This window comes from Gossypium arboreum, chromosome 4 (assembly GCF_025698485.1).
Source record: "Gossypium arboreum isolate Shixiya-1 chromosome 4, ASM2569848v2, whole genome shotgun sequence".
NCBI lineage: Eukaryota > Viridiplantae > Streptophyta > Magnoliopsida > Malvales > Malvaceae > Gossypium > Gossypium arboreum.
In genome coordinates this window covers 29,912,422-29,928,767 of record NC_069073.1, presented here as the reverse complement: position 1 = coordinate 29,928,767, position 16,346 = coordinate 29,912,422, and positions in this window count along the sequence as shown.

Sequence of the window (16,346 nt, the reverse complement as noted above, 5' to 3'; positions counted from 1 at the left end):
TGAGATTTGAACCTAGAATGAGAGAAAAATCGAAAATTGGGAAAGTTGGTAAAATGGTCGTTTTAGTATCGAGGTAAGTTCATATGCATAATAAGCATTAATTTATGCATGTTTCAATGTAAAATTGATATATTTATTATAATTTCTGAGGTGTTGAAAGTATGTAAGTTGGTATGATAATAATACAACAATAATGCTATAATTTATATTTGAAAGTTAAATTTAGTGAATTAATTGAATTATGTTAAATTAAATGATTATGGTGCCAAGTTTATGAATTGATTTAAAAATATGTCTATGGTACATGAAGTGCATTGAATTATCATACATAAATGTGATTTCTATGATTATGGATATTATGGGAAATTGTAAGTTCATATGATTTTTAATAAGGCAATGTGTAATTTAATGTTATTGCCTTGATATTAAATGTCATGTAAGTTTATATGTAAGTAATACATCAATATTACTTGTATTATGATATTTTATAATAATATTGGAAATATGTTTGTGGATAATTACTTGATTAGTGAAATTGTCAGAAAAGAGAGAGAAATCCCGGTTGAACCTTCGGAAAGATTGGATGATACAAATAGTACGTAGCTAGGTCACATGTATGGTGCTGGGTGCACATCATGTGTACAAGAGAGCTACAAGACAATATTATGTAGCTAGGTCACATGGGTGATACTATGTGTACACCACGTAGACAAGAGAGCTACGTGATATATGTAGCTAGGTCACATGCATGGTTCCAGGCGAAGGACACCATGTAGACAAGAGAGCTACGAGATAAATTGGCTAGGTCACATGGGTGGTATTGAGTGTTCACCATGTGTACAAGAGAGTCGAGCTATATGATGGGTGGAGCTATGTGCTGAAACCACCAAGTATCAAGGATAGATCTGAAGTGTTCAACGGGAGACTCTCTATGTATTGCTTTGTGAGTTTTGTGATGAATAAGTGCAGGAACTTGGTTATGTGAATGATGTGTTCATTAAGTGACCAGGATGTAGTAAGGTTATAAACAAGTAAGTTATACATGAGGATGATTTCATGGTGACCTTGTGATCATGGGCCTATACTTGTGATGTATGAAATGTGGTGAAAATGATTTGTGATATGTATGTTAAAATGAGGTTAATACAAAGAAAGTGTGAAAGAGTGAATTAGCAATAAAACTGTTTTGGACAGTAGCAGTGACGTGAATTTTAAAAATCACCAAAAATAGTAAAAATTGAATCAGAGACTGAATTAGATATCAAAGTAAAACTAAATGAGTCTATTTTTATATAGAAGAAACAAAGAAAGAAAAGGAGTTCTATATTTTGAGATATTTATGTTTTTGTGAGACTGGTTCAAAATGATTACGTGATCCCCTGTTCTGACTTTGGAAAATCAAAAAATTTTGGATAACAATAATTAGAGGATTAAACTTATATTTTTAAAATCTATAATGAGTCTATTTTCAAGATTAATCAACAAGAACATTATCCGAGTTCTGTACTGTGAGATAATTAATTTTAAGTAAAGAGAGGTCAGAACTGTCGAAAAGTGAAACAGGGGAATTTTTAATGAATAAACTGTACTAATTGGCTGAACCAAAAACTACGAAGATTTTATGGTGGAAAGATATGTGAGTCTAGTTTCCAGGGAAATTTATGGATTTTAATTTGGACCTCTGTAGCTTGAACTATAAATAAGTAAGTGACTATGACTCGTGTAGACAGTTTGATGTGAGCATTTATTAGTAAATTGTGAAATCGTACTTACAAGAATGCTATATACATTAAGGATGTGGAATGGAGAGGAGGAGGAGGAAAATAAATATATGTGGAATACATGGAAACTATGGTATATGAAATATTGATATAATGAAATAAATGATATATGTTTATAAGAAAATGAGAAAGAGAATGATATGTATCATGACATGTATATATATATATGACTAGTCTCAATGTAATGCTTGTTGGGTATGGAGTTGAATTGAAATGTTTCAGAGCAAACATGTTATTTTATGATCTGAATTGTGGTATTTTATAAAGATATGATCTAGTTTTAAATATGAATGCTTGATGATTAAGTGAAGATATTTGGTAAGATGATAATCTTGGTATAAATGTATAAGTGGTACTATAATAAACAAGGTAAAATGAGTATGAGAGACACATGTATGATGACATACAAATGCTATGTTTGTGGTTTAATTGAGAATATTTAATCATTAAATGAATCTAATGTTATATGCTTTTGATTTTGTATAAGTGTGTAAGAGATTAAGGTTGACCAAAGCTTGGAAAATAGCCTAAGTATATTCCACAGTGAAAACACGACCATGTGTCTCAGCCGTGTATGGAACACGACTTTGGGACACAGGCGTGTGGAGCCTTAAAGCATGAAATTTTCAAGATTTTCGTAAGTTCTCGGTTTAGTCCCAAACCCATTCTAAAGTATGTTTTGGGCTTCGTAGACTCAAATAAGGGACTATGTGTAAGTGAATGAACGTTTTGAAATATGAATGAAATTTTATGGCCCGTATTTTAGTTTAATGTTTGTATGTTTGTCCGGTAACATCTCGTACCCTATCCCAGCCTTGGGTACGGGTAAGGGGTGTTACATTCATAGACCGGTGAGGACAATAGAGTACGAAGACGGAGAAAATTAGTCAACCCATAGAGAAACACCGGATTTGATTATTGTTCCCTATCTCTTTAATTTTTGTTGTTCTTACGATATGCTCTACTTGCAATGAATACTCAGTTAGCTTTATTTGATGACGGCTCGATTTTAGTTGAGCTGGTAGCAAGACCGTTGTTTTTAAAGCAGATTTGTGAAGCTTAGAAAGTTGATAATGAAATAGCCTAATTTTATTCGAACCTTGATTCAGAGGTTCAAGTTGATACTGATGATTGCTTAAGATTCAAAGGCCAAATATGTGTTCTGAGAAATTCAAAGTTGATTTAGATGATTTTGAATGAAGCACATAGTAGTCAATTGTCTTTTCATCCAGGAAGCACGAAAATGTAAAATGACTTGAAACAACTTTATTGGTGCCATGGTATGAAATGGGATATCTCAGAGTTCGTTTCTAAATATTTGATTTGTCAGCAAGTAAAAGCTGAGCATCAGGTTCCGTCCGGGTTCTTACACCTAATTATGATTCCTAAGTGGAGATGGGATAGAGTTACTATGGATTTTGTGTCGAGATTGCCCCCATCCCCGAGTAAGAAAGATGCGATTTGTGTTGTTGTTGATCGATTGACAAAATCAGCTCATTTCATTCCTCTACGTATAGATTATTCGCTTGACAAGCTTGCTGAATTGTATAATTTTTAGAGTGTGAAATTACACGGAGTAACTATTTCTATTGTTTATCTGTACAGGTAATCCCTAGGCTTAGGAGGATCGGTGTTGCGAAAGACTCAAAGGTGGCCACACAATTGCATTTACTATCATATTTGCTTTATTTTTATAACTAATTTTAATTTGAGTATTTTACTGTAATAAGGCCTCTATGGATTTAACTTTAATTTTGGGTTTTTATTTTCTTTGGCTTATTACTGCTAGACATAGGAAAGCTCGAGCTTTCAAAATAAACAATGTTTTTACAAAGTAAATGCAAGTATGCAACTATTTTACGCTGTAGAATGATATTTTTGAAAATGAATAACGATTTTTAAGTAAATACTTTTTGGATAGTAACGCAAGTTTCAAAAAGATAACTGTTTTTTTTTCAACAACACAGAAAGAGGTTAAATATTTAGTAAGACTTTTTATCGATATAACACTTTACAAAAAACATCCAATGTGACATCGCTAGATTCAGCCATAACGTCTAGGCTGGGTTCGGGGTGTTACATTAGCATTGCCATCTGAGTTAGAAAAGATTCACAATGTATTTCATGTATCGATGCTTCGACGATACCAATCTGACCCTACACATGACATATCCCTGACTGAGGTTGAAATTCAACTAGATTTATCGTACAGTGAAGAACCGATCCAAATTCTAGTTCGTGAGATCAAAGAGTTGAGAAACAAAAGAATAGCATTAGTGAAAGTATTATGGCATCGACATGGGGTTGAAGAAGCTATGTGGGAACCCAAGGATGCTATGAGAAAGCAATATCCAAACTTATTCATTGGTAAGATTTTCGGGAACAAAAATCACTAAGGGGGGAGAGTTCTAACAACCCGTTTAGACCCTAGTCAGAACAGTGGTTTTGGGACCACAAATCTAAGTCAAAAAAATATTCTAATATTGGTTTCCGTGCTTATAGCATGTGAATTGATATGTGTGAAAGTTTTGAGAATTAATTTTATCATTTGAGTGTCCAATTTGACAAAATGACTTAATCCCGTAAAATGAAAAGTGGCATGCTATATGTTAAATGTGCCTATTTGTTATGGCTTATTAAATGTTAGGTCCTTATGATGTGAATGGACCCTTGGATTAATGCATGGACAAAGTTAGACATCAGTTAGTGGATTATTAATGTTATAATAAAGGGTAAAATTGGTAATTGATAATAATGTTATTATAATTAAAACAAAAGCTAAAATTTAGCTCATTTTATTTCTTCTTAACCGAAAATACAAAACAAAAAGAAAGAAAAAGACTAAGCTAGGGTTCAACACTCATTTTGCTGAATTAATGTAAGAATTTTGTTCGGTTTTTGATGATTTTTATATTTTTGTGATCGTTGCTTCAAGTACTAGCTAGCCCATACCTAATTTCTGAATTTTTTGATGATTTTGAAAGTTGCCATTGATGAATGCTTGAGTTTTTGAATGTTTGATGATAAATAATGAAACCTTGGTTCTTGATATACATGTTTTGTGAAGTGATTTTGACTAAAAATGCATATTAGGGACTAATTTGTGAAAATGTGAAAATGTGGGGTTAAGTGTGTAAATAAATGAATGTTTTGGGCTGCTAGAGACCTTAGGAATATTCTTCTAAGGAATGGTTTTGATGAAATTTCGTAGATTTTGTGTTTTGTGTAATAAGGACTAAAATGTCAAAATGTGTAACTCTAAGGGCTAAAGTGAAAAAATGTCCAAATATGTGTTTATGGATGAAATTGAATGAATTGGTGATTAAATGAGTTAATTTTGAATACATATAGATCAAGAAAGAAAGAATTAGGATTTAGATCGAGGAAAATCAAAGGTTATTGAGTAATCAATCCGATTCGTCCATTCTGAGTACGAGGTAAGTTCGTACATGATAAACTTTGTTACAATTATGTCTTTAATGCTTTAATAATGCATAAGATGTATATATATGTGTACGATGACAAATAAAGTATATTTAGAACTTAGTGTGCGTTTCAAAATAGCTTCGGCTATAAATAGCACTTAGTGTGCAAATTGGAATGGCTTCGATTGTATGAGGCACTAAGTGTGCGATACCGAGATAGCTTCGGTTTAAATGTGATGGCACTAAGTGTGCAAAATTGTTATAGCTTTAGGTAATAACTGATGCACTAAGCGTACGAGTTCTTGGAATATTGAAAGATTTCCGAATGAATCAATGCATTAAAAAAGAAGTGATAATGAAATAAATAAATAAGGGAAAGTATAGGTACGTACAATACCTATGTGGTAGTTGATACTATGTGTATGAAGCTTGATGAAATGGTATATACATGAAAAATGGTTATAAGTTAGAACTGAATGATGATATGAGAACTACTAAGTGTCTATTAGTTGATGATTTAGATAATATGAACTGTTGAATATTTTTGTTACGAACTTACTAAGCTATGAAGCTTACTGTGTGTTAATTCTCTATGTTTTGTAGATCATCAAAGCTAACTTGGATTTGTGGATCGTCAGGAAACGTCATCATACTATCGATCATCTTATTGGTACTTCTGAAGCTTGTATATATGGTATATGGCATCTATAGGCTAGTGATATTTTAGTATGTTTTGTGTAACACCCCTAACCCGTATCCGTCACCAGACTAGGGTTATGATGCATTACTAGACATATCAAAACATTACATAAACATTTCACAAACAAAAATTATACATCATCATATCATCATAGTCAAATGTCATAAATAAGTCCCTTTCTTAGGTCAACGAGACCTAAAATCAGCATTAGGAAGGGGTCGGCACTAAACCAAACACATACAAAAAATTTTTCCGAAACTCAACATTTTTTTCTAAGTTACAAAGGTCACACACCCATGTGAACAGGCAGTGTGCCTTGCACGGCATTAGACACATCTGTGTGTCAAGGCCGTGGCATAACAGGGCATATATACTGACTTATCCACATGGCCACAAGACACACCCGTGTGTCTAGTCTGTAGTCAAAAATGACTTTGCCACACGGTCTGGCACACGCTGTATGTGTGCGACCGTGTGGTCTGCCCAGGCTCATTTCGAAATGGCCCTTGAGCAACACGGTAGAGACACACACCCATGTCCTTGCCCGTGTGGGAAAAATACGTCATATGCAATACCAATTTGCCACCCATTTGGGTCCTCCCTACAAGCCAAAATCAAGCAACATATATGCAAAATTTTTAGCCAAATTTAACTCCAAACATGTATTAGTCAATCTATAATATCATCAAACAATTTCATGTTCATTCTTTATACCAAACATACTAAAATCATATGCCAAATATTACCAAATTCTCAACTATGAACATACGAAAATGACTTTCACTTGGCCATATACATATCTCAAATCATATCACATTAATTAACTCAAAGTTCAAGTCGAATTATATAACAAATTACACCATACATATAACCCATGAATCATACTTCCCAAAATGAGCTTAATACATAACCAAATATAGACAATATTAGCATCATAATTAAGACATTTTCGCATGCCTATATATATTCTCAAATCAAAATGAACCATCTCAGAACTAACCTATACATGCCACATAACCAAAACTCAAAGCTTTTATTTACCAAAGCAGTAGCCTGATAGTGTGATGACGTCTCCTACAACTTCCAACCCGAGCAAGTCTCTAAAACTCTACAGACATAGGAAAAGCACACAGAGTAAGCTTTGAAAGCTTAGTAAGCCATAAGCAAATAAATCATTTCAATAATATAAACCAATATCACTAAACCGAATTTATCAAATCTCAATGAAAAATACATTTATTGTACTCGTAAATTCATATAACCACATTAAATAACTCCACTTATCTTATTTATCAATGAACATATAACCTTGCTTTCAAATTCGAATAACAATCGATAACTCAATCATATAAGTTAAGCTCGCACATATTCATTACATCACCAATCAAACTATGTTCATTTATTAAAAATCATACATAACGTTATATCAACTTCTTTATAAACACTTCCAAACTCGAACATCCATAATTACCTTATTCACATAAACCAAATTTGTATTTATGAACCATATGGCCAACTCAACAATTTTAATTTCATTATGTATTCAAGTTTTTGAACCAAGAAATCATGCATCAAATCCATGTTTCATATTTCATAAATCTCATGTTTGAAACGTAGAACCACAATTTCCTATAATGAGCATATATAACACATCATTCATTTATATACATTCATATCATTCGTTGTCAAATATTTCATATATGGTCATATGATACATACTCACATTTCGTTTCTGAATTTCATAACAAATCACACGTACCTGAATCAGATATAGTTTCACATGGTTATTCATTTCTCAGAATGCCCATTGAATTATTCAGAATCAATAAGGATACTTGGATAACTCATAAGCTCATACAATGAAAACGTCCCAGATGTGGTCTTACATGTAATCAATTATCGATGCCACTGTCCCAGATAGGGTCTTACACGAAATCATATACGATGCTAATGTCCCAGGCATGGTCTTACACGTAAATCACAAATCGATTCCAACGTCCTAGACGTGGTCTTACATGATAACAGATATTAGAATCCTATTTCATGACATATGTATTCTAACTATTCCTATGGTTCATACAGAGCTTTTCAAACATTGACAGATTATCGAAACTTTCTCAATTTCACTTATTCGAATAATCCATGATCGGAACAGATTCTCCAAAGCTCGATTCAATTCGGCATCACATATATATATATTTCTTTATAACTCAATTCAACATATATAATGCACATATATTTCAATTTAACAACATTTATTTACTTATGAACTTACCTCGTACTAGCACGAACGGACCAGAATGACTATTCGATAATTTTCGACTTTCCCTGATCCAAATCCGATTTCCTCATTTCTTGATCTAATTCAATAAAAAATTGACTTATTTAATCATATTCTCAATCAAATTCATCCAAAAACACATAAATGGGATAATTACACTTTTGCCCCAGACATTTCATATTTTTCACAATTTAGTCCCTATTTCACAAAACACAAAATATTCAAACTTTGATAACAGCCATGCTTGGCTGAAATTCTCTAAGGTCCCTAGCAGCCCATTTCTTTCATTTATTTCACATTTTAACCCTTCAATTTATAAAATTTACAATTTAATCCCAAATAGGCATTTTTACTAAAAATCACTTAATTAAATATGAAAATCTATTAACACATATTTATTTTTCATCATCAAACACAAAAACCTCAATCTCTCAACAATGGAAAATCACAAATTCTTCATCAATTCTAAAAATTAAAGCACGGGCTAACTAATTTACGAAGCAACGATCTCAAAAACGTAAAAATTATCAAAAACCGAATAAAATCCATACCATAATTTGATCTCCAAAGTGTCGAACCATAAACAAAGAAACAACTTCTTTTTCTTTCTTAATTCAGCCAACAATGTGTAAAATGACAACCAAAATCCAATTTTGTTTTATTTTTATTATCATTATTAGCATAATTACCAAACTATCCTTAATGAAATAATATAAAAACTTAATAATGGTTGTCCATTATTGTCCATACTATCATTTAATGGTCTAATTTCATTTTAAGGCCTCCAAATTAAAAGAACATAGCAATAAAGCACTTTAACAAATAGCAAGACATTTCTACAATTTACGCAATTAAGTCTATTTTCACAAATTGACACTCAAACAATGAAATTTTCATACGAAAATTTCACACATATCAATGTACATACTTTAAGCATGGAATATAATATTAAAATATTTTTATAACTTGGATTTGTGGTTTCGAAACCACTGTTTCGACTAGGGTCTAAACTGGGCTGTTACATTTTGAGTCTTGATATTAGCCATGAGATTTGGCCTGTAAATGTTGTATGTATAACCATCTAATTTGGCTTGAATTACGTGTTTGGCAAGTGTTATATGTGATGTATATAATGCTTTATGAACTTGTTTGGTTTGAGATGATGATATGATGAGCTTTGTGATATGAAATGTGATGATTTTGTCCTAATGATTTGGAATAATTTGAATATAAAATTGTGTGGTTGCTTATAAATGACTTGAAATGGTACCAAATAGGTTGATTTGTATACATGATTGTAGGGTGTCAAATTGGCTTTCCAAATGGCCTATTTTTGTCCACACGGGCTGTGTGCAACACATGGCTATGTTACATGGCCATGTGTCCCTTAGGGTAGCCCTACGATATTAAGTCAGTCTCAAGCACGGGCTAGACACACGGGCATATGACCCAAGTCAGTAACCCCTCTAGTTTTCCCCGGCCAAGGCACACGGGCTTGTCTCTAGCCGTGTGGTACAAGTGAGTATGTATGCTCTGTTTTCAACATTCTATGAGACAGGCATGTCTGGTGGCTGTGTGAGGCACACAGACTATTCACACGGACGTGTGACCCTGTAATTAAAGAAAATTTTCTGAGCTTCCTAAAGTTTATAAATGTTATAAGTTTAGTATCGAACCACTTCTAAGCATGTTTTAAGGTCTTGTAGACCTATGTAAGGGACATTGAATGATTTATGTGAACTTATATTATGATTTCTTAAATGTATGAGAATGAAGTGTATGGATTGGTAATGCCTTGTAACCCTGTTCTGGCATCAGATACGGGTTAGGGGTGTTACACGCGGGGTGAGACTATTTCTATTTTCTCGATGGATACTTGGTGTATAATCAGATTACAGTAGCACTGAAAGATCGACACAATACTACATTCACCTACTGGTACGTTACATTTTCATTTAGACGCATGTCATTTGGTTTATGTAATACACCTGTTACATTTCAAAGATGTATGATGTCTATTTTTACTTACATGGTTGAGAAATACTTGGATGTCTTTTTGGATGATTTTTCAGTATTCATAGACACATATGATGATTGCCTAGCCAATCTAGCCAAGATACTAAGGCAATACGGAGAAACAAACCTCGTACTCAATGGGGAGAAGTGTCATTTCATGGTACGAGAAGGTATTGTTCTAGGGCATCAGAGAACGAGACATGGAATTGAGGTAGATAAAGTAAAGGTAGATGTTATTGAGAAACTCCCACCTCTAACATCTGTAAAGAGGGTTAGGAGCTTTTTGGGCTATGCTAGTTTCTATCAAATTATCGAGGACTTCTTTAAAATTGCTAAACCCTTATGCAAATTATTGGAGAAGGACACGGCATTCAAATTTGATGAGGAGTGCTTAAGAGCTTTCAAAGATTTGAAAAGTCGGTTAGTTTATAAACTCATAATTGTCACACCAGATTGGGATTTGCCATTTGAATTGATGGATGAAGCAAGTGACTTCATGATAGGACCTATCATGGGCCAGCGAAGGAACAAAGTTTTTCATCCCATCTACTATGCAAGTTAGACTTTGACAGGAGCTCAATTGAATTATATGATAACAAAGAAAGAGTTACTTGCTATTGTGTTTGCTTTTGACAAGTTTTTATCTTATCATGTAGGTACCAAAGTGACTATCTATACGGAACATTTGGCAATTATGTATTTACTTGCCAAGAAAGACGCTAAGCCGAGACTGATCCGATGGGTAGTTCTACTTCAAGAGTTTGATCTAGAAATTCAAGATTGAAAGGGAGTAGAAAACCAAGTAGCAGACCACTTGTCCAGATTGGAGCCACAAGAAGGGAATTCTTCACTTATACCCATTCAGGAGACATTTCCAGATGAACACATACTAAAGGTAAATCATGTCTATAATATCCCTTGGTTTGTTAATATTGCTAACTATTTATGTTGTGGTTTGATGCCAATTGATAAGATGTATCATCAAAAGAAAAAGTTTCTTTACGATGTGAAGTACTATTTCTAAGAAGAACCATACTTGTTCAAAAAGTGTGCAGATCAAATGATCAGGAGATGCGTGGCAGAAAATGAAGGACATAAGATTCTATATCATTGCCGCTTAGCTCCGAGTGGGGGAGACTTCAGAGGTACACGTACTGCAGCCAAGGTATTGCAAGTTGGATTCTTTTAGCCAACACTATTGAAGGATGCATATGCTTATGTAAAGAGCTGTGATCGATGTCAAAGGGTTGGAAACGTCACCAACAGAAATGAGATGCCTCAAACAAACATCATTGAGGCATAATTTGTAACAGCCCTATTTAGACCCTAATCAGAACGGTGGTTTCGGGACCACGAATCCTAGTTAGAAAAATATTTAAAAATTATATTCTTTGTTTATTTTGTGTGAATTAATATCTGTGAAATTTTCGTGATTTAATTTTGTCATTTAGGTATTCGATTAAGAAAAAGGACTTAATCGCGTAAATTGAAAATTTGGTAGCTAAAAGCATAAAGGGCCGAATTGTTATTGGCTTATTAAATGGAAGTCCTTAAGTTGTGAATAGCCGTTTGACATAATAAGTGGACGGCAAAAGACATATATTGTAATATCCTGAATTAGGGCTTAATCGGAATAGTGGTTTCGTGACCACAAATCCGAGATAGAAATAATTATTTTATAATTATTTTGATGATTATGATATGATTGCATGATTGTGTGAAAATTTCGTGATGAAATTCTATGCCTAAAGTGCTTAAATTGAAAGTAGGGACTAAATCGAATAAGTTGTAAAACTTGCATTCTAGAAGTTTTTAGTATGAAATTGTTTTGGAATATTAATGAGGAGGTCTTAAATAGCAATTTGACCAATTTTAAGTTCATGGACAAAATTATGACATGGAAGGAATTTTTGGAAAGTTTAGTAGTAAGGGTATTTTGGTCATTTAGTTATTAAAATGAATTAAAAACAAAATTAAAAGCCAATTTTTGTCCATCTTCTTCATTAGGCCGAAATTTCAAGGTTCTCCATAGCTAGGGTTTGTTTCAAGCTTCCAAGCTCCATAGTGAATGATTCCAAGCCCCGTTTTTAATGTTCTTTACGTTTTTGGAATCCTGGAAGCTCGATTAAGCTTATGCTAGCAATAATTCAACCTAGGTTTATATTTGGAAAAATACCCATAGGTGAAATTTGTGTATTTTGATGTTTTACGATAGAATATGGGGTTTTAAATTATGTTAGACAACTTGTGCTACTCGGTTTTGAGTGAAAACGAGTAAAAGGGCTTAATCAACAAAAATACCTAATAGTCACAAGTATATGTTAGAGAGAGAATTTGATGTTGCCATAGAAGGGAAAAGTGATCAGCATGTTATAAAACATAAGAATAAGGAATAAAGTTTAATTCCCGAGCCTAGGGGCAAAAGTGTAATTTTTTTAAAGTTCGTATTAAATGCTGTTTTGATAAATGTATGTATTAAATAAGATTAATTTGGTATTATAGATCAAGAAAAATGAGATTCAAGTCGTGATCGAGGAAAAGAAAAGATTGTGGAATAAATTGCAAAATCTTTATATTTTGGTACCAAGGTAAGTTCATGTGTAAATAATGTAGCATAATTGTTATTTTTAAGTTATTAATGTTAATTATATGATATGCTGATTTTTAATCGTGAAATATTATGCTTTGTGGTTAATGTTGAGTAATATGCAAATTATGTTTACTACTTGATAAATATGAATTGTTACTGAGTATCGGTTCCGATATTCCATGGAAGACGGCAAATGTGAGATCGAGGGAAAAAGCCCGTTTGAACCTTAGGAATAGATTAGGATACAAGTGACATGTCACTAGGATGGTTGAGCATCCGAACTCGTTGAGTTGAGTCCGAGTTCACTTGTGGATGCAAATGTCCGAACTCGTTGAGTTGAGTCCGAGTTCGTGAGATGTAACTAGGCATCCGAACTCGTTCAGTTGAGTCTGAGTTCACTTATGGATGCGAACGCTCGAGCTCGTTGAGTTGAGTCTGAGTTCACATATGAGGCACTTATGTGCAAATTATCCGTGTATCCGAGTTGTATTCTGATGTGTTCAACGGGTGAAATTTCTAGTGAAATGGAAGAACACTTAATATGCAAGTGATGTTTTGGTAAGTATTGTGAAATGGACACTTTGGACAGGTATGTTCTTAACCCTCGGGTTGAAAATAGATACAACAACGATAACGTGGTAAGATGATGAATGATGTTTAGAAATATGACATATGTTTTGGTGATACCATGCTAAAGTTGTTTGGTATATTTGTATTGTTATGTTACTTGTTTTTTACATATGAACTTACTAAGCACTTATGCTTACTCCCTCCTCTTTATTTACTGTAGTTTTGAACAAGCCAGCTCGGGAATCGGGACGGGTCGAAGGTTCGATCACACTATCCAAAGGACTTTTATCTTGGTAAATGGCTTGTAAAACTTAAGTATGGCATGTATAGCAATATACTTATTTTGTGTAAATAATTTTATGATATGGCCATGATTGATTGAGAAAATGTTTGATATTGATAAGTCATGGTGATGGTTAAATTTAGATCATGTTTGATATAATGGAAGTTTAATAGGTTATCTAGTTCATAACAACTCATGAAAAGATGAAATTTGCCTTAAAACAGAATATTGCTGCAGCAATGACATGAATTTGAAAAATCACTAAAAATAGTATAAATGGAAATAAATGATAAGTAAGTTATGAAATTGAATATTAATGAGTCTATTTTCATATGGATTGAACAAAACAGGAATATAAATTATATTTTATGAGATATTTAAACTTTTGCGAAACAGGGCCAGAGTGATTTCTGGATCCTCTATTCTGACTTTACAAATTTATAATAAATTTTACTAAAATAATTAGAAGTTGTTATTTATATGTACAGATTCCTTATTGAGTCTAGTTTTAATAGAAACAAACCTCATAGTCATTGAAATTTTTTATAGAGATATATCTGATTCGTAATACACAGAGGTTAGAGCAGTCGAACTCTGAAATAGTGGAGACTTTAACTGATAAACTGTACTAATTGGCCCAACCAAAAATTCTAGAAAACAATTAGTAAATAGATATATGAGTCTAGATTTAGGTAAAATTTACGAATCTTGATTTTGAGTTTCTTAACTCGAGATATGATTTTTCTTGTAACTGTGACGCGGGTAGTTAGAAAGCTGTAAATGTAGAAACAAATGATTTGAAGTTCTTAATTTGATAAATTATGTTCGGTAACCCCTCAAGCTCGACTCCGGTGACGGTTTCGGGTGTGGGGACGTTACATTTAGTGGTATCAGAGCAGGTTTAGTCGGTTCTCAGACTACATGTTGTATGTACGGATTTTGCTATACATGCCATATGTATGAATTGTGATAGTGTGACGACTTCTGACCTTTTTAAATGATTTTTATATAGTAAATGGATCCCGATCTAGCTGTGGTAGATGAAGTAGAGAGTAATGCGCCAGCTCCGGCTGAAGGGGCAGCGCCGACTGAAAACCCACCTCCTACTGTTGGTCAGGGAGGAGGAGAAAGGGATCGGGAAGCCTTTCTCCAAATGATGAGTGCATGGTACACTGAGTTCGTTCGTACGAACCCAAATGTACGACCTCCCCCACCTCCCCCAATTCCTCAACCTATGCCTCCGATGCCTCAGGGAGTGGATATGATAAAATTTCACAGAACCCCGTTGATGAATTCGTAAACAAAGGGTGAAGAATTTAGAGCAAATATTGATGATGATGCAGAAAGCGAGTTCGGCTTGAAAATTCTATCCGGTATTTGATGAATTATCTTGTACACCAAGAATGTTTGAAATGTGCTACATCTTTTTTGAGAGATTCAGCCTATAATTGGTGGAAGACTTTGATTTCAGTGGTACCGAAAGAGAGGGTAACATGGGAATTCTTTCAAGAAGAGTTTCAGAAGAAATATATTAGTGAAAGATTTATTAATCAGAAATGTAAAGACTTTCTTGAGCTGAAGCAAGGTAATATGACAGTCTCAGAATATGAAAGAGAGTTTGTTCGATTAAGTAAGCATGCCAGGAAATATGTTCCTACAGAAGCCAAGATGTGCCGACGATTTGAAGATGGGCTTAACGAAGACATTAAGGTATTTGTTGGGATCCTTGAACTAAAAGAAATGGTGGTACTTGTCGATCGAGCTTGCAAGGCTGAAGAATTACTGAAGGAAAAGAAAAAGGTAGAATTTGAAACACGAAATTGGAAGAAAAGACCAATGAGTAATGCACCCTCACAGCAAACCGGAAAGTCAAGAAATATGAATCCTCGTTCCCAAGTTTCAGCTGGGCAATCATATGGAAATTTTAAGAAGCGAAATGTGGGTCCTAAATCTCAGACTACTTCTGCGGCTAGTGTGGGAAATACGAGATTTGTTAAACCCGAGTGCCAGTGGTGTGGTAGAAATCATTTTGGTCCGTGCAGAGCAAATGAATGTTTTCGATGTGGTTCTCTGGCTCATTTTATTAGAGACTACCCAGAGAGAGTTGAGAAAGAAAAATTTCAGAGTGTAAAATCTAGTGGTGCAGACTCGAGGGGAAGGTATCCGAGAAAGGCTGGAAGTGAAACAAGCAGTAAGAATGTAGCCAGAGATGCAACAGTTAGATTTGAAGGAAGAGCTCCAGCTAGAACTTATGCTATTAAAGCGCGTGAAGATGCTTCCTCACCCGATGTGATTACCAGTACATTTTCTCTTTATGATACTAATGTTATTGCTTTTATTGATCCCGGTTCTACTTATTAATATGTATGCATGAAATTGGTGTCTAGTATGAATATACCTGTTGTGAACATAGAATTTATGATTAGAGTGTCGAACCCGTTAGGCAAATGCATGATAGTTGATAAAGTAAGCAAGAAATGCCCTTTAATGATTCGGGGTCATTACTTTCCGGCCGACTTGATGTTGTTGCCATTTGATGAATTTGATGTTATTTTGGGTATGGAGTGGTTGACATTGCATGATGCTATAATAAATTGCAAAGAAAATGTTATAGAATTAAAGTGTGAAAGTGGTGAAATTTTGCGGGTTGAGCCAGACAAATCAAACGCATTATCTAGTATGATTTCTTCGATGTCGGCT